Below are 19,259 nucleotides of genomic sequence, written 5' to 3'. Positions count from 1 at the left end.
ACTTTGTACAGAAAAAGTAAGAACCAAGTGTTACTCAATTGTGTAAATATATCTGAAGCCAAAAGAATTATTAAAAAAGTGCATAATGGTGTATGTGGGGCACATGTAAATGGGCATATGATGGCAAGATAGGTCATGCAAGTTGGATATTATTAGTTGACAATGAAAAAAGATTGCATCGATTATGCCTAAAGGTGCCATAAATGCTAAATTTATGCTGATAAGATTCATGCTCCGCCTAGTGCTTTACATGTTATAGCACCACCTTAGCCATTTTCTATGTGGGGGAGAGATGTAATTGGCCCTATCACACTAAAGACTTCAAATGGGAATAGATTCATTTTTGTGATGATTGACTATTTCACCAAATGGGTCGAGGTTGCCTCCTTCATGATAGTGACTAGATCAGTTGTCTGTAAATTCATCAAAAGAGAAATAATTTACAAATATGAGCTTTTAAAAAGAATTATGTTAGATAATGCCAAGAATTTGAATAGCAAGATGATGCTAGAAGTATGTGCTCAGCTCATAATCAAACACCATAATTCAGCCCCGTATCGTCCGAAAATGAATGGTGCAATGGAAGCCACAAATAAAAATATCAAAAGGATTCTAGAAAAGATGACTGAAACATATAAGGACTGGCACGAAAAGTTACCTTTTGCCCTACATGCATATCGAACTTTCATGTGAACTTCTACGATAGCAACTCTTTTTTCCTTGGTTTATAGGATGGAAGCTACATTACTAGTAGAAATAGAAATCCCATCTCTGAAGATCTTAAAGGAAGTGGGACTAGAAGAAGCTGAATGGATTCGAGAACGATATGAGTAATATAACTTTATTAAGGAAAAGAGATTGACTACCTTATGTCATGGCCAATTATACCAAAGAAGAATGATAAGAGCTTATGATAAAAAGGTCAGACCTCAGTAGTTTTGAGAGAAAGAATTGGTGTTGAAAAGGATCATCCAAGTCATCATGACGATAGAAAAAAATGAACTACAAATTGAGAGGGGCCTTATGTGGTAAAAAGAGCATTTTTTGGGGGAACCTTGATCTTGTCGAAGATGGATAGAGATGAACTCCCTAGTCCTATCAACTCTGACGTAGTGAAAAAGTATTTTGCTTGATTTTCCAAAAAAAAAACAAAAAAAGGTCAAATTGAAAACCTAATAGGGCGGTTTGAACCATAAAAAAAAAGAAAAGAAAAGACAATTTCAACCACACAAAAAAGGGAGAAAAGTTCAAGTCAAAAACCCGAAAGGGGGACTTCAAACTAAAAGAAGAATCAGAACTCTAAAAGGCAACTAGAATTGGCATTTTAGAGAAAGTAAATTTTGAAGAGCTTTAAAGTATTGAGGCATTGAGTTTTGATCGAGTTTTTGAAAGAAATCCAAAATTTGTTGTTATGGTTATCTAATCATTTGTCTTGGGGCATTGCCTCCTTAAAATAATCACACTTGTACATTTTTTTTCTTTCACACCATCATCTATAATTGATTATCCACCTAAATAAAAGCCATCTCATCATTCTATAAATCATGTACATTGTTATTCATCTCTATGCCTTACCATGAATGGAAGAAATGCATAACTTGCATCCTCATGCTTTTAAATTGGGATAATGATTAATGATTGAACAAAATCATAAGAAGTGTGTTATTTTGAAAGATTGAAAGAGGTAAAGGCAAAAGATGACTAAAAAAAAAAAAAAGAATTTGACTTCCATGGCTTTTTTCAATAGACAGGTGAAAGGACTCCTTTAACAGAAAACACTTCTCTAGGTTGATGGTTCCTCTATATGACTTCAGGCTAATGAAAGATGGTTTCTTTGCCAAAATGCACTTTCAGGTTGAATAGCTTTTTTACCAAATGTGAAGGGAGATTTTTCTGTTGGAGTGCACTGTAAAGGTGAACACACAAGATGATGTTCGATGGCTTCTCTGCTAAATGTGCATAGAAATGTGAATACAAAAGTCTTAGTACCAAATTCATGATTCGTCTGCATCTTAGATAAGACATACATTTACATCATCTCACTCACTTGATCTTAGCTTAGTCCAGATTATTTTTTTTTATGATTCGTGGTTTCATCCCGATTATTTATTTATGACCTTGACTCAATCCTGGTCATTTCATTTGACTTGTGGTTTTGTCCTAGTCACCTGATCTTGGCTCAGTCCAGATCATTCTTCCTGATTCGTGGTTCCATCCTGACCATCTATTTTAACCTCGACTCGATCTTGGTCGCTTTATTTTGACTTGTGGTTAATCCCGATCACCTGATCTTGGTTTAGTTCAAATCATTTTTTATGATTCGTGGTTCCATCCCGATCATTTATTTGTGACCTTGACTCAGTCCTGGTCACTTCATTTGACTCATGGTTTTATCCTAGTCACTTAATCTTGGCTTAGTCCAGATCATTCTTTTTGATCTGTGGTTCTGTCTCGATCATTTATTTGTGACCTTGACTCGGTCCTGGTCACTTCATGTGACTCGTGGTTTCATCCCTATCACCTGATCTTGGCTCAGTCCAGATCATTCTTCTTGATTCATGGTTCCATCTCGATCATCTATTTTGACCTTAACTCGATTTTGATCGCTTTATTTTGACTCATGGTTTCGTCTTGGTCACTTGATTTTGGCTCAGTTCAGATCATTTCTTATGATTCATGGTTCCATCCCGATCATTTATTTGTGACCTTGACTTGGTCCTGGTCACTTCATTTGACTCATGGTTTCGTCTCGATCACCTGATCTTGGCTAAGTCCAGATCATTCTTCTTAATTCATGGTTTCATCCCGATCATCTATTTTAACCTCGACTTTATCCTAGTTACTTCATTTAACTCGTGGTTTAATCCCAATCTCCTAACCTTGGTTCAGCCCAAGTCATTTTTTGAATTCAAGACCGTAATGGGCATTTAGGTCTTTGTAATATCCTTGTCTAATAAAGATGTGCAAAGAAGGGCAATTGTAGACACCCATTTTGGTCTAGGCCCAATCAGACCCATTCTAGTCCAAGCCTAGTTGGACCCATTCTGATCCTAATTCAATGGGCTTGTTCTGATCTAGGCCTAATTAGGCCCATCTTGGGTCGAACCCAGCTGGCCATTTAGGTCCAATTAGATTTATTATTATTATTGTTATTATTATTATTATTATTATTATTATTATTACTATTATTATTATTATTATTATTATTATTATTATTATATTTTTATTTTTTTCCTTTCTTTCTTTTTCTATTCTGATTCACACGTAATAAAATCATAATCAGAATCTTGCCAAGTCAAACTTTCAATGCCAAATCATATTAGCAGGAGACTAACTAGAATTTTGGACTCAAAAATCTCGCTGGACAAAATGCAATCCCAATATCCAAGCCTAGGATTGATTCTGTCTATTTCCTGAAATTGCTCCTAGGACCGCCTATAAATTGAACTGATTCTAACACTGAGACATACAGAAACAAAGAGAAAGTAGAGATAAAATTGCTAGAAAAGTTTTGGGGAAATTCTGGCAGAAGGGGTATTTGAGAATTGGGACTTTGGTTTTGATTGGAGTTCTAGAGGCATTTTGGGTTTCTAGAAATGATTTTAAAATAGTTAAAGATTCTGGAGAGGTTTAGGATAACCTAGGAATTTATTTGAATTTTTCCATATTTTTTTTGGTATTTTTTTGGGTTTTTCTGGGTATGGGATGAATTTCTCGATTGAATTTTTTGACAATATTTAAGTTTTTTGGTGAGATTCCGATAAGATTTCCAAAATCTGACAGGCTTCCCAGAAACTAGTGGGTTATCCAATTTTCAACTGAATTTTTTGGTGAAGTTTCTAGAAATCGATGGGATTTCTAATTTTTAGTGAAACTTTCCAGTGGGTTTTTAGAGAGAGATCAGAGGATTTTGAAGGGTAGAGAGAGAAAGGTTTTGAGAAAAAATGTTGAAAAGGCCCTTTTATACTGCTCTAGAACGATGCCATTTTGTTAAGCCAGGATCGTGCATTGACCTGAAGATCCATGCACTAACCCGCGTCTTGACCCGACTCGACCGCAAGTTTTTTTTTTATTTTTTTATTTTGATTTTAATTTATTTATTTTTACCCATATTTTATTTCCTTTTTTTAAAACAAAGAGAAGAACAAAAAAATAAAAAAATATATATTTTGTCTTTTCTTAAGAAAAAGGAAACTTCTTTCAGAAAAAAAATAAAAAAAATAAAAAAATATAAAATTTACTATCTGGTATATTATGAAAATGAGCAAGGGTTGGATAATTTGAAACCGAACTGGTACCATCCTTCAGATGGGTGTTATGGGGGTGCTACAACCTTTTCCATGCACAATCAACTTTCGAACCTAACCTCTGTTTTATAGATCAGTTTTAACTAGGTGGCCAATCACACCTAACTAAAAAATATTAGTGGCGACTCCCTTTCATTCTAAGTTTAGCGGTAGGTCCACGGATCTATATGTTATGACAATATTCTTCAAATTTTGAAACCCTTTTCATAAAAAAAAATTCTTTCACTTTAAACCCCAAATTACTTAAACCATAACCATTGAGTTCAAAGAAAAAAAAGTTTAAGGTTTTCAAGATCAAGGGAAAAGAAGTAAAATCCCAAGATTTACCAAAATAATTACCATGATTTCAAGATCAAGATCAAGTTCAACTAATTCTAGGCAATCAGAGTTGAAGAACTACAAGAGTTTTGGTAAGCCACCATCACATAAAAAAATCTCTTAGCTCTTAATAATTTGATAACTTATTGGTTTCTTTATTTTTATATAATATATAAAATTTTGATGATTACCCATTTTCATTGTTGACTTCATTTGGGTTCAAGATTTGGGTCTATTGAGTACATTTTAGCAATATACTATTTATTTTTATATGTATATATTTGTTGATAAATTATTTTAAATAGAATGTTGAACTTCTTTTATAAAGCAAATGAAAAAAATGAAATAACCTTTATGTCATATGAAAAATATGTATATAGGTCATGCACTGTTCACCTATGATTATGAAGGTGATCCAATATACTATTATTGTAAAGTAAAAACTTTTTTAGTTACATCAATAAGTGCTGATAATCCTAGAAGAAGATTTTTTGGATGGAGCAACTATAAGGTATTAAATTGTGTACTGCTTAAGGAATATATTTACAAGATTAGAGTTTTATGTAGAAATTTTTTATTGTTTTTTTTTTTTGTTTATGATAAAATTTACTAGTTAAAGTAAGTAATTTTTTTATTTAGCATAATCTACCAATAACTGATGACCATACAAAAGAAGTAATTATTAACTTAAAGGATGCTAATAAAAATTTGGATAAAGAGAATTTGATCTTGAAAGAGGAAACTAGAGTATCGACAAGAATTACAGCTAAGCTTAAGAGTGAAAATGGATGTCTTACAAAGATGTCTTCTAAAATCATCAATAATGACTTATGTGATAAAGTGGATGCATTGAACGCTGGCATTAGAGTGCTAAAGACAATTCAAGAAGACAACCAAAGATAAGAAGATATATAGATTGGTTTTCGTAGTTGGTTAATTTTATTGTATTTGGAAATAAAAATGATAAGGATGATGTAATAAGGGGTGAATTTCTAATAGTGCTTGGCTAAGTTAATGAAATGAGTACTGATGATTATGTTTTTTACTGTAGATGAACATATTTTAGTTATTCTCTTTTTACATGGTTTATAAGTTATGAGCAATATCAAAACTTTATTCTTTATGATTGATTTTATTTATATCATTTATCATTATATTTGACCAAATTTGCCATATATATGACAACAAAAATAAACAAAATATATATGAAATTGTAAGGTTTTTTCATTTCAAGTACAAATGTAACAAAATTTTGCTCATGAACAAAGTACAATTTTTAGATCCAACAATAAGCTTTATTATACAGTAACAATCTATAATATTCACCCAAATGGTATGGTTTTGCTTTGCTATGATATTAACCTTAATAGTATGTATGATCAGGTTATATAAAAAAAAGTTTTTTGAACTACAAAAACATTTTAAACTTCACAAAAAGATCACAGATCTAGTTTATTTGCAAAAGCCCAACATAACCATCAAAAGCAACAAAAAGACAATTTACAAAAAGCATTTTTTTTTTTAAGGTGTCAAGTAATGTCAAAAACAACCTATGATCAAATATATTTCATTTATAAAATTATGCAACCCAAAATACTTACATTTAGTATTGAGAATCCATAATCAAGGTGTTGGTAAAAATCCATCATTTTTTCACATGGCTACGATTTGTTCTTCTTCCTTTCTTGTGTTAAGGTGTCAATAATTTTCTTCATTGTCAAACTACAAATATCTCAACAACTACATAGATGAAACATAGATTTAGTTGAAATTAAACAAATAAGCTTTCTTGAGCATTATAAGTTTATGCATAATAGAACTAGAGGATCTTTGAGTATTATAAGTTTTCTTGACAAGTCTTACGCTTGATCTTTGAGTATTAACCTACATGAAACATAGAACATACAAGCTTATGAATAAATGTTTGACTTTATATTTTATAATTTAAAAAAACTCATATACCTTGTATTAGGTAAATTGGTTGCATCAATGGACATGTTCTTAGGCATATTTTTCTTTTTCTTTGGTCCATTTCAAAGTCTTGATTTTTTAACACCATGTGCCTACATATTTAAAATAACATGTCTTAATCATTCCAAAACATATTTAAAATGAACAACTATATGACAGGTTAAAATATTTAAAAAGAAAAATCAAGATTATAACTCTTACAAATTCAAATCTCTTCACACAATCTTGCTTGCTATGGCTTTTTTCATCATAAAAATCACATGTCATAAGTCTTCCAGTCCTTAAAAGTTTCTTTTATTTTTTCTTCAAGTGCTTTCCTTATTTTCTTAATAGTTTTGCCAAAGCATTTTGTTTTAACCAAAAGTGGTAGTACTAGGCTATCTATACTTTTTGGCTAAAATAATAAACTTTTGATAGGCAATTAAATAAGTTTCATTGTTGAACCATGAAGATAAATAATGAATAGGATCCAACCCTTAATACATAATGGTAGACATTACATGTTGACAAAGAATCCCACTAATGTCTTATTTTCTACAACTACATGAATGTTGTTGTAGCATCACGATGTAACTCTTTTTCACCTATTTTTCTGCATTATTTTAAAAACTTCATGTTTAGTACCCCCATTCTATTGTATTTCCCACTTATCACAGGTCTCTTAAACTTTTCAAGTTTTTCAAGTATTTTAGGTTTGTAATTAATTTTTCATTTAACATCAACCTTAATTATTTCAAAAGAAAAAACAACTTAACACCAATCCTGAACATGCAATTTTTTTAATAAATCATCTTTTGTGTTTATCCATCTGTTAATGCTTGCCATGATATCTTATTATTTTTTCAACTCTGGCTAGTTTGGGGACCTAGCACAAATCTAAAATTACAATTGTAAGTCTTTAGTTCTATTTTGTTTTTTTGATCTAGCATAAATATGTCAAGCATAAATCCTTTGCTTAACTAATGAAAGTAACTTTTTAATAGATTTTACAAGACCTTAGTGCGTGAACAAATAAACATAGATTAATTTGAATCCTAAATAAGTATTTAAAACTCTATGAAACAAAAAACCTTTTAAATATTTAAATAATGACAAATAAAAAAAATACATTTTTCATATCATTTATGATTAATTTAAACCCATTACAAATATTCAAATATTAACATAATTTGTCTATAAACCAAGATAAAGTTTCAGTATTCTTTTTTTCCACTAAAGCCTATGCAATTGGGCACATTTGATCGTTCCCATTTATTTCAATAACCAAAAGCAATTGTCTTTTGACCAATCCTTTCAAGAAGCATCCATATAATCAAATAATGTGTCTGTAACCCTCCAAAAACCCTTAGGCTCCAAAATATATGCGTATCTTTTTAAATGTAGGGTTTGCTTAAGGTGTTGTCCTATGGGTTGTTATATGTACAATGCTTCCAAAATTGGTTGCTATCAGTTCATCAACATATTCATTTAAGATTTCAAAATTTTTTTTATTATATTTTCTTCCATTTTTTCATCACCTCACTTTTAGCTATTTTGTATACAGTAAATGACATAATACACCTAGATCCTTCCTCACCAATGCCTTTAAATACTTAAGCTTAATGAAAGGTATAACAATAATATTCTCATTATACTTTTTCAATTAGAGTTGCTGTCATCCTTTTATTTTTTTTTTAATATAAGTAGACATGAGCGCTCCCTCCTATATGTTTTCACCTAAATGTCTTGTAAATGCTACAACATGAGCAAAAGATAGTCACTTGTAACTATTGTTAGTTCATATAGCTATAACTTTGATTTTCTCATTCTTTATATACTTAAATTCAAAATTTTTCATTGTTGAAAGTCTGCCAGCACATTTTTGAAAACTTTTAAATCTTTGAACTTAAGTCCAAGCATAAAATTAGTGATAGGTGATTTTGGATTATAGTGCCTACTATTAGATTATACTCTTTGTGCATCATCATCTGAAAATCCATGTCCTTAAAACTACTAGGGTTTGATGAATCGAAATATTCACTTTCATACCTTTTAACCTTGTCAAAATATAGAATATGCCTAGAACATTAACCCCTAAATCTTGCATTTTGAACAGGTACACGAACAATATCATCATCATCATTCCCTTTCACCATATGAATTTTTAAGATATCTTTTTTTCCTTTCATCATACTCCTTCAACTTCTACCTTGCAACCTTAAACTCATCATCTACATTTAAATCAACAGTAACATCCATTAACCTCTTTTCTTCCAATTCACTTGAATTACCTTCATTTTCAACCACATGCCCCTCAATCTCATCCTTTATACACTTCTATTTATCCTCTACCTATTCCCCTTAAGTTTCAATAACATCAAACCATTGATCTCTTAAATGTTTCCTTTAATCTTCACTTAGATTAACCCTTTTATCTTTCATATATACCTTTTCATCCCAAGTATATAACATTTCATCCACTACATGTTCCCTTATATCTCCACTAACAATTAGTGTTTCATCCCTTGCATGTTCCCTTTTAACCCTTGTATGTTCCTTTATATCTCTAATAAAAATTAGCCTATGATCCATTATAATAATCCCTTGATGTCTAGTCATAAAACACTATTGATTCCCTGCATTATCTACTTCTATATCACCATAAAAATCCTCTAACCTAAGTATAAGAGATTTAGAAGGTAAAAGATGTACCATCATTAATTACACTACCAAACACAATTAGAACCTCATTACTTGATTCACCAACCTCAATGATTTCAATTGATTAATTTAGTGTATCTGACATCTCTTTATCTTTAATATTTTTGTTTAATTATTCAACATATATATCTATAATTTTGTTCTTACTTAATCGATTAGCCATTTCTAGTATACTCTTATCATCACATAGCACCTTCAACCTATTATCTAATATCTTTTCATCTTCAACATAATAAATTCTTACCAAATTTGACAAATCATAACCTAAGAACTTAATTGTAACTAATATAGTCTAATAACAAATATAATCAAAATTTTCATCATATTCTACTATTGACCCATTTACATATCAAACTTATTCGAGTTTTTGAAAGTTTTCTTTTATGATGATATCCTGCTCTATACTTGTCAGATCTCATACTACAAAATTAAAATAGATATAAAAATTAAACCCATTAAACACATTAACATTATCAAAATGATCATGCAATATCAGGTGTAAATATCTAAAGCTTTTAAGGTATAACCATATTTTTAGGATCGATATATATATGCTTATACTTTTCTGACCATAACAAACCATCTAAATAATGCAAGATAGATAGATGTCTAGTGTGTTTTATTCTCTGCTCAATGTCTTTTTTTTTTTTTCAAACTTCTACTATAGTGCCAAACAATACAAAATAACACATAGGATCATAGAGAAGCAAACACATGTTTTTCAAACACAACCAATATAATAATATAAAAAAACCTAAATCTAGATAATATTCATATTTCAATGCCTTCAAAAATTTACCTTTCTGAAAATGTATTGGCTTTTTTTTAGTACATTTCTTCACTTTATTTGACTTTTTTTTCTCTAAACAATTTTTTCTTTTAGTCTATTCGTTTTTTATATAATGGTTTAGGGTTTAAACATTTTCCTTCTCTCACTTCACGATTATATTTTTTCTCGTAATTTTTTGACTAAAACCTATTTCAAGTCTTTTTAGAAATCTTTCATAGACTTTTCTTCGATTAAAGTTTAAGACAATTTTCAAGTTTTTTCAAATGGATTTAAGCTTTATGAAATTTTAAGGGTTTCAATGTTTGAGTTGGAGGATTTTTGGTTTTCAAAGGAAACTTTAAGGTTTGGTTTCTCGAAAGGTTTAAGTTAATCAATTGATTCAAGGTTTCAAAAAAGATAAAAAGGGATTTAAAATTTTTTGATGAGTAAAAATGAAGGTTTTCAATTTTTACACATATGTGAAAAGTCCACGTAAGCAAAATCATGCCTAATCACCCAATCTTTTAATCCACATCATCGAGTCAACAACACATAACTTGGTCGATGAGCCATGTTATCAATTTAATAAAGTAAATAAATTACCATCATAGATTGGACATAAATTTCATATTAGAAAAAATATAGGTACTTTTAATATTGAAATTATTGTAAAGGGATTAAATTTGAATTTTGTGTATAATATAATGACTAATAGCATAATTTGACCATGAAATAATCTTCAAAACTAGCAAGAAAATACTAGTATAATCAAGTATTATATAGTGTTGGAGTTTAATAAATAATATCACAATTCCAATGGCATTGTCATGTAGTCACTAAATGTTTTCACCAGTTGCCCACGATTAACTCACAACTACATTTCAAACAAAAAAAAAGGTCTTTTAAATCCGAGTAAGAATTAATCTTTAACCTCAAGCTAAGATCACTTTTACAATATCATGTAATGAGTGACTTAATCAAGTGAACAAAAAAAATAGGCAATCATACCTCAAATCTAGGTACTTCATTTTATGCTTTTTTTTATGCTAAAAGCTAGGGTAAGATATTTTGAACCAATCTGCTTTCTTAAAAAATATTTCAACTTTCCATTAGAATCATGCTTTGACTTTTTCTTTGGAATGGTTCTTGATCTAATGTGATAATTTTGGCATGCGATCTTACTTTGGATGAGAGATATAATTCAATTTTTTTTGTTTTTGAAAAAACCTACTAAGCCTTTCGAGAATATAAGTTAATATCTTTAGTTGATTTAGTTATCATTATATTCACAAGTAACCATTCTATAAGAATCGTATCAATAATAAACTTCAACTAGTGCTCAAATTTCACATTAACATCTATTGTTATGGACTGTTCATTTTCAATACTAACATTGTTCTCAAAATTCGAGTTGATAGCTTTTTGAAGTTTTTTAGTAGGCTCATTTTCTATGGAATCATACAAAGGAATTTTTTCAATTGAATACTTATCGATCAAGCATATTTAGGTTAATATATAACAACAAAAATAAATCATATGGGAAAGCATAAAGCAATTTAATATAGGAAAAAGTATAGCACAAAGGTGCACTTTTCGTGAAAAAGAAAAGAAATAAGAAAAATAGGGTGCTATCATGTAGGAGGAGAAAAATTAGATATTGATGAGATTCACCAATCATATAGAGTTAAAAACTTACCATTAAGAATTTAAAAATAAAATTTTTTTTCATTTTCCTATATTGAAATGTCCAGCTATCATCTAGAAATAGCTATTGCATGTTGCCATCTAAGTTAGCACCACCAAACCAACTCAAAAAATGAGAGCTAAAAAATCAAAGTTGATTTCTTTTTTATTTTTAGATGGTAGGTAGACCAACCTTAGTTAATCAGAGGATACCTAATAGTTGTATTAAGATACAATCTTTTCTATTAAAATGTAATCAATAAATTGAAATAGCAAAAGTACATTTCTAATATAAAACATGTTCAAGTACTTTAAACCCTTTAAAGGCAAACAACCTAAGCTATAACATACATAGAAAAAAAATAAACAATGTATTAAACTATGTATAGATGAAGGAAGTTGAAACATTGTTATCAGATGCTCAATAACTAAGATCAACATTACACCTGCATAGAAATTACTAGTATTATTTTAAATCCTTTATTTGTGACATTTTTTATGGAGTGAAAAAATGTGTTTGAAACATATGCGTCACTACTATAATGGATAAATGTTTTACTAATAAAAAAGTCTTTAAAAACAAACCTATTGAAAGGTCTAAGTTTTTAAAAAGGGTTACTTAAATTGTTCCTAAAATTTTAATCCAAAATCTAAATAGGCCAAAAAGGTTCAGTATTCCATCAATTCATCCCACTGGACTAGGTAAGACCCAACCACAAACCAAAAGATGACAAGTCTAAAGTAGTTATATTTTTATAAATACAAGTTTACTTATAATACTTTATGCATGACCTTCAACATAATTTTTGGCATAAAAATATGATAGGTAGTGTTCCAATGTTGAGATATTAAAACACTTTATGCATAATCCTCTATCCTTTAAACGGTGAAATGCCTATCAATGTTGAGAGATTAAAGTGCCTATAAATGCATTGTAAAATGTACAGATAAAATAAAAAAATACCTCTTAATTGGGATTGATAAAAACTTCAAGATGAACAAAAATTATATCATAAAAGAAGAGAAGATGCATTATCAATCATCATTGTTTTTCGATAAATTGGTATTCTCTTGATGAAATGTTTTGGAGAAAAATTCTTATTACATGAATAAAATAGCATAAATACAAAAATACAACACTCAAAAACACAAGGCATGGGAGGAATAAGATAGTAAAAAAAAAAACTAAGATGAAACACAATAAAGAGGAAGTTATAACTAGAAATCAATAAAATAATATAATATCAAACTAGAATAAACCTATCTATTAAAAAATTAAGAAGATATACAAGTAAATTAGCAAACATCAAATACGTAAAAATCACCATATACTAACATTGGTTTTGAAGTTATAAATTATGGTCTAGAGTAATAGGTTAGATAAGCACAAGAGAAAAATAGGGAATATCAAGTGTTTTAAGAGTTAATTTTTGAAATTGCTAAAACTATATACCAAATAGTTTCATAACAAACTCAAATGTTTTTTCCCTCCAAATCATGGTCTAAACAACAAGAGAAACTCTAGGCAAAAAGGCCTAATCAAACTAATAGATTAGGAATAAAAAAAAAAGAAAAGAATAGATGCATTATTTAAAAAATGTAACATTGATACAACTTAAAAATTAATATCATTGATAAATTGGTAGTAAATTTTGACAAGTGAGGATCCAATGGATACAAAAGCCATTTCTCTTTTACCTATTTCATTCTAATACATTCAAAGCCACATGTTATTAAGACTACCATTCCGAAAAAGTTAAAAGGGTCTTAAAAGATGAGAATTGACACACCAAACTCATATGAAACAATAAAAAATTAAGCATAATAGTATAATTTTAAAGTCATATTAGTAAGAACCAAATCAGAAAATAGCTAATTCAAAATGAGATAAACTATATATCAATAAAAGTTCATGAAAATGAACATGTTAATTTCAATGATTTAAGTGTTTTAGGCAGCATATATAAACTTAAGCAAATTTCACTATCTTTCTTAAAACTTAAATCAAATCTTAATCTTAGACTTAAACATTTACCTAAAAGCTAGTAAACTTTGCTGCAAGAAATCCTCAACAGTTTGGTGCACCACAAAGGTAGTGGATTTTTGCACCACCATACTATTCAAAGTTATAATCATATGCAAGTTTAGTTTCAGTTGAAATATCTTTTTTTTTTGCAAATATTTCAACCCGTATTTCTTTTAAAACAGTCTTTTTCCTTGTCTCTCAATTTGGTTGGTTGAAAACTTAAACGAAATATTTAAGTCAATGTCAACTTTGGATAACAGACAACCAGAATGATATTAAACATGGCAATATTAAAAGTAGAAAGTTTAATGCATAAGTGGTTCACCATAAATGGTTGATGAATCTAGCAAGGCTTTCTTTTTTGATGGCATCAATTGATTCAAAGGCACCTCAAATTCATCTTGAAGCACATGTATGTCAGGCATAATTTTTACTTAATTCTTGCAATAAACACCATAAGGTCAATAATCGAAAGTACATTCTATGCCTGTTAGTACATTCAAACACTTTTTTCCATATACACTATTAGGATTGCCAAAGTCAAATTTGTATCGCATATGGCAATATCCTTCTCTTTTTGCTTTTTGTGTCTGCATGAGAATATAATTATAACAATTAGATTATCATTATGTAGCACTATTTTAGACTAGAACAAAAGATACCCATTTTAAGAAGGGCTCTAAAAATGCATAAAATTGCTGCATTGAAATTGAAATACATAAAATAATTATGAGTAACGTGAGGTTAATTTTATCTAAACCAATAGTCAAAAAGAGTTATGATCCAAAACTGTATCTTACTTTCAATATGAGAATCCATTTTGAAAAAAATATACTCATATTAAAGGAGGTTTTCATTTTTTGGATTCTGCAAATAGAACAAAATAACAAAAATAGTAAAATAATCCTATAAATTCAACTTCTCATTCAAAAAATAAAAGAGCAACCATGATAATGAAAAATACGATTGAAAAAAAAATTCTAAGCCATATTAAAGCTAAACATTGGATAAAATGTTTTAAAGCTTCTCACCCAACTTTTGATAATTTAACTGATTTTAACACAAAACACCTAATCAATTAAAATCCAAATCCAACTCATGCCATACCCACTTGAATGTTCTTCTATGAATTTGTTAATCCAAATTCAAAAATATTCCAATGATATATTTGTACACCAAAAGTTGTATAACTTTAATTTTATTCAACTTTTTTTTTAACAGGAGTAATAATACTAAAAAGTATATTACGAGTTAGAAACTAAAAATAATATCAACATGCAAATTAAACTTTAATATTGATGAAAAGGATTAATGTAATATTTAGCCCATGTATATTATTATAAAAAAATTTGTCAATGTGATACATATATTTTAAAAATGTGTAATGTGTTGTATGCAGTATGTGTTTGTGTATAAATATAGTTCGTTCCTTAACATCATTAATTATTAATGATGACATGAATTATGATCAATCATAATGTGATAAGAAACATAAATATGCCACATCATCAATCCAATCCATTTTTGTTATGTGGCATTCATGTGGCACTAACATGTTAGACATGTGAATGTCATGTGTCATCATATTAATAGAAAGTGGTTTAAAAAAGAATTTCACAACCTTTCTTTTAACCTTACGTTAGATAATTAAAAAGAAATCCCTAAAAATTAAAAAATTTCAACCTAAATCACTAATTTTTCAAAATTTAAATCCAAAAACCAAACTAGAGATTAAAAAAAATAGAATCCAAATCAAATCAAATAGAATTTGTAAAAAACGCCCGCACAAAAAAAAAAAAGATAACAAATTTATGTTTACCTAAGCTGGGAACTGTAAGGCCATTCTTTATAAATTGACTAACCTAAAAAACTATTAGCCATAAAAAAGTTAACCATAATGATTTGAGATTCGTTTCCAATTTTTTATGTATATACTAACCTTGAAAACTCTTAGCGATCGAAGAAGTAATATAACAACTTGAGATTCATTGCCTAAAGCTAAGCATTCTCTTCATATTTAAAAATAAACTCATCCCATAAATGAGGTTAAATGTTCAATTTTGAATTTGGCATTTGAGACAATTCTCAAATAAAGACACAACCGTTAATTTGAACAAATCAAGATTGAAAGTTTTCGAATTTGCCCAAATAAGAACTTTTTTACAGAAAAAATAGAGATTTACACGCATGATTAAAACCGCATGACCATTTAAAATAAATATGGCATGCCCTTTATGAAAGTATTTCTTTGATGACAACATTAGAATGAAATTGAATCATATTATCATTTGTAAGAAAGTACTCAATTATCATTTTTATTTTTTACAACAGAAAAGTTTTTAATATAATATAAATTCTTTTCATGAGTCCTATTCTTCAATCGATATGCATTATGATTTCAAAGAACCATATGAATATAAAATCTTTACAAAATGATAAAAAAAATAAAATGAATCAAAGAAATAAAAATAATAAAAAAGTTAGAGCAAAAATAAATAAAAAATAAACATTTTACATTCCTTTCCATCAACCAACACCATTTCTATGTTAACTCATTGTTTAGTTTTATAATTATTAACATCCCACAATCGACAAACATGAATCTTCATCCTTCAACCATCTCTTTCAATACTAAATTTATCAATTGGGGCATACTCCAATTGGTTAAAAGACAAATTTAAAATACAAAAAAAATCATGGATCATAACAAAAAATTATAAAAATTATAAAAATGCAATCATTAAAAAAATATTTCAATTGGCTAATAGATAAACTTGACATGTAAAAAAAAATTATGACAAAAAATAGAATAATTATAAAATGCAAATACTTAAAAAGAAAAACAAAACTTTATTTGAAATATGATAAATAAAAACTAGAAGAAAAAATTTAATAGACACATGACATTAACAGACCTTGATATATATAGCCTAAAAAATGAGAAAAAAAAAGATGAAAAACCACAAGCAAAAAAAATCAAAAGTTAAGAACATAAATGTTAAACATCCAAAAATTTACATAAGGAAATTAAAAGTTAGAACATAAAAGTTAGACAATCAAAGGTTTACATAAATTTTTACAAATAATGATTTAAAAGACCATGAAACAAAAAAAAAAAAAAAATCAAAAGTAATAATCCATATAAAAGTTAGGCAACCAAAAGTCTATTTTCTTAGTAGTGAGCCCTTGACCTAGTGGCAAGGAAAAGACTTTAGAACCTTGAAGTCTCAGGTTCAAATCCCATTATATGTGAGTTTGGTTGTCTAGTTATGTTTTAGTTTTTAGTTAGTCGATTACTAGTGATATATTATATATTGATGTAATACTTGACTATAATTGTAACTTCTTTTGTACTTGTAACTTCATCAAAAAGTAATTTATTTAATGTAATAAAGCTAGGATATATAGGTTTAGAATTCATGTAAAAATGACTTAATTTACATTTATCGTAAAATATTTGAGTCATATAATACTTATGATTTTTAATAATGTCAATATTTTTTGTATTTTAAAATTTTAATTATTTTAAATACTTTAAAATTAAAATATATATTATTTTTACTATTCTAATAGGCTAAATGCTCAATTTAGAATTAAACATTTGGAGTATTACTCAATTCAAGACTAAATGTATTATTTAATTCAAATAAAGATTTAACGTTTATAAATGTGCTCAATTTAGGATGTTTTAACAGAAATACAATATATGCGTTGTTAACTCTTTTAACGGTAACATGTGACAAAAAATAATAAAAAAAGCTAACAACTAATAGGAAAATCTAACTCATTAAAAAATAATAAATAAAGATTTTTAATATTACTCTCATTTTTTTCATTTTTCTCTCTAAAACTTTATTTCTTCTCACACTCTCTCTAGTTTTTAATTTTCTTTGCAACCAAATAACCACATAACCACCTATCTCCTTCACCATAGGTCGGTCTATAACTACCTTGTTGTCCTCCCTTTCAATCCTAAACAAAACATATAAAAAAAAAAAACCAATCAAACAAGAATCTACTTAAATCAAAACATATATACAAAAACTAATTAACTTCTTTCACCCTCATTCTTTCATTTAATGAAATCTCTTCTCACTACAAAACTCATGCGATGGGCATGATCATTGTTGCCTAAGCCAATTTTATGTGCATTGTCATCCAATTAGAATAGAACCTTTAGGCGGAGATCTTTTAGCAACCCAAAGAAAAAGATTTCGATACTAAAATTAGGTTTATGCTTAATGGTTAATTTTCTTGGTTAATTTTTTTGGTTTTGGATAACTTGTTTAGATTTTGATTAATTTTCATGAATTTGAGTTATTCTTTTGTAGTTTGAAGATTTGAGAAATTTGATTACGTTAGGTTTAAGAAAGATTTCACAGATTTTTTTGAAGGAAGAGAATTTTTAATTAAACATAATTAATTAATTTGTTTATTAATTGTTTGGATTAATTAGTCACATGTTTATCGCAGGACTTATTAACTAAAAAATAACAAAATCATTAATCCCAGCTGAATGGTCAAATCCATAAAAGAAAAGAAAAGCTATGCCAGCATTTAATTTACTCTCTAACACTATATAATGGCATTTGTGTTTCACACCATTTTTTCTAGTTAAAAAAATCCTACATAGCTATCAATTAATAACATTTAGTCCTTATTCGATAAAATAATATATTTAATCTTAAATTGAGCAAAAGCCTAAATTTTTAGTCCTAAATTGATCGTTTATCCATTCTAATAGCATATATTTTTATATTAGCATTTTAATAATATATAGAAATAAACAATAATATTTAATAAAAATATTATAATTTTAATAGTATTATTTTTTATATTTTAAAAATATTATTATTTTAATTTTTTATATAATAAAAATAATATTTTAATAATTATAATACTTCGTTAATTATTTTCAAATATTAATATTAAACAATATTTTAATAATAAATAGTGTTGTTCTAAATATTTTATATTAGTAAAATATTTTTAATATTTTGATAATAAAACTATTATTAAAATATTACCATTTTAGATTATTAATGCTAAAATGTTACTAATTTAGTAATAAATATTTTCAATATTTTAATAACAAATATGTTAATATTTATGTCAATATTACTATTTGAAAAAAAAAGTGCAATTTTTTAGTAAACCTTTAAACAACAAAAAATATTTTTCATTGAATCATTCAAACAATAAAAAATATTTAAAAAATATTTGTTTTATTGTAAAGTGTTAACATTTTTCAAAAAAAAATATTTTTTAGAAGCTAATTTTTATGTAACAAACGAAATTTAGGTTTCAAATATGAACAATAATTTGTATAATATTTTTTGTAATTTTTAATGTAGCATTAAACCCGTTACCTTTATACTTAGTTATAGGGGACATTACTTCATAAATTCTTTTAAACCTATAATCTCTAAGCACCAGTTTCAATGTCATGTCAACTTATCTAAAGGTAACTATTGAGAAAAAAGAT

General features: G+C 27.8%; 1 pseudogene; it reads right to left on the bottom strand.

Annotated features, from left to right (window-relative positions):
* LOC111310723 (histone-lysine N-methyltransferase ASHH1-like) overlaps positions 1-17,706 on the bottom strand; it is a 50,025-nt pseudogene extending 32,319 nt beyond the window's left edge.
* Between the last annotated feature and the right edge of the window lie 1,553 nt (positions 17,707-19,259).

This window comes from Durio zibethinus, chromosome 1 (genome assembly GCF_047325235.1).
Source record: "Durio zibethinus cultivar Kanyao isolate XHJ-2024 chromosome 1, ASM4732523v1, whole genome shotgun sequence".
Taxonomy (NCBI): domain Eukaryota; kingdom Viridiplantae; phylum Streptophyta; class Magnoliopsida; order Malvales; family Malvaceae; genus Durio; species Durio zibethinus.
Note: the sequence above shows the minus strand (reverse complement) of the source record. Positions and strands in the feature narration are given on the sequence as shown.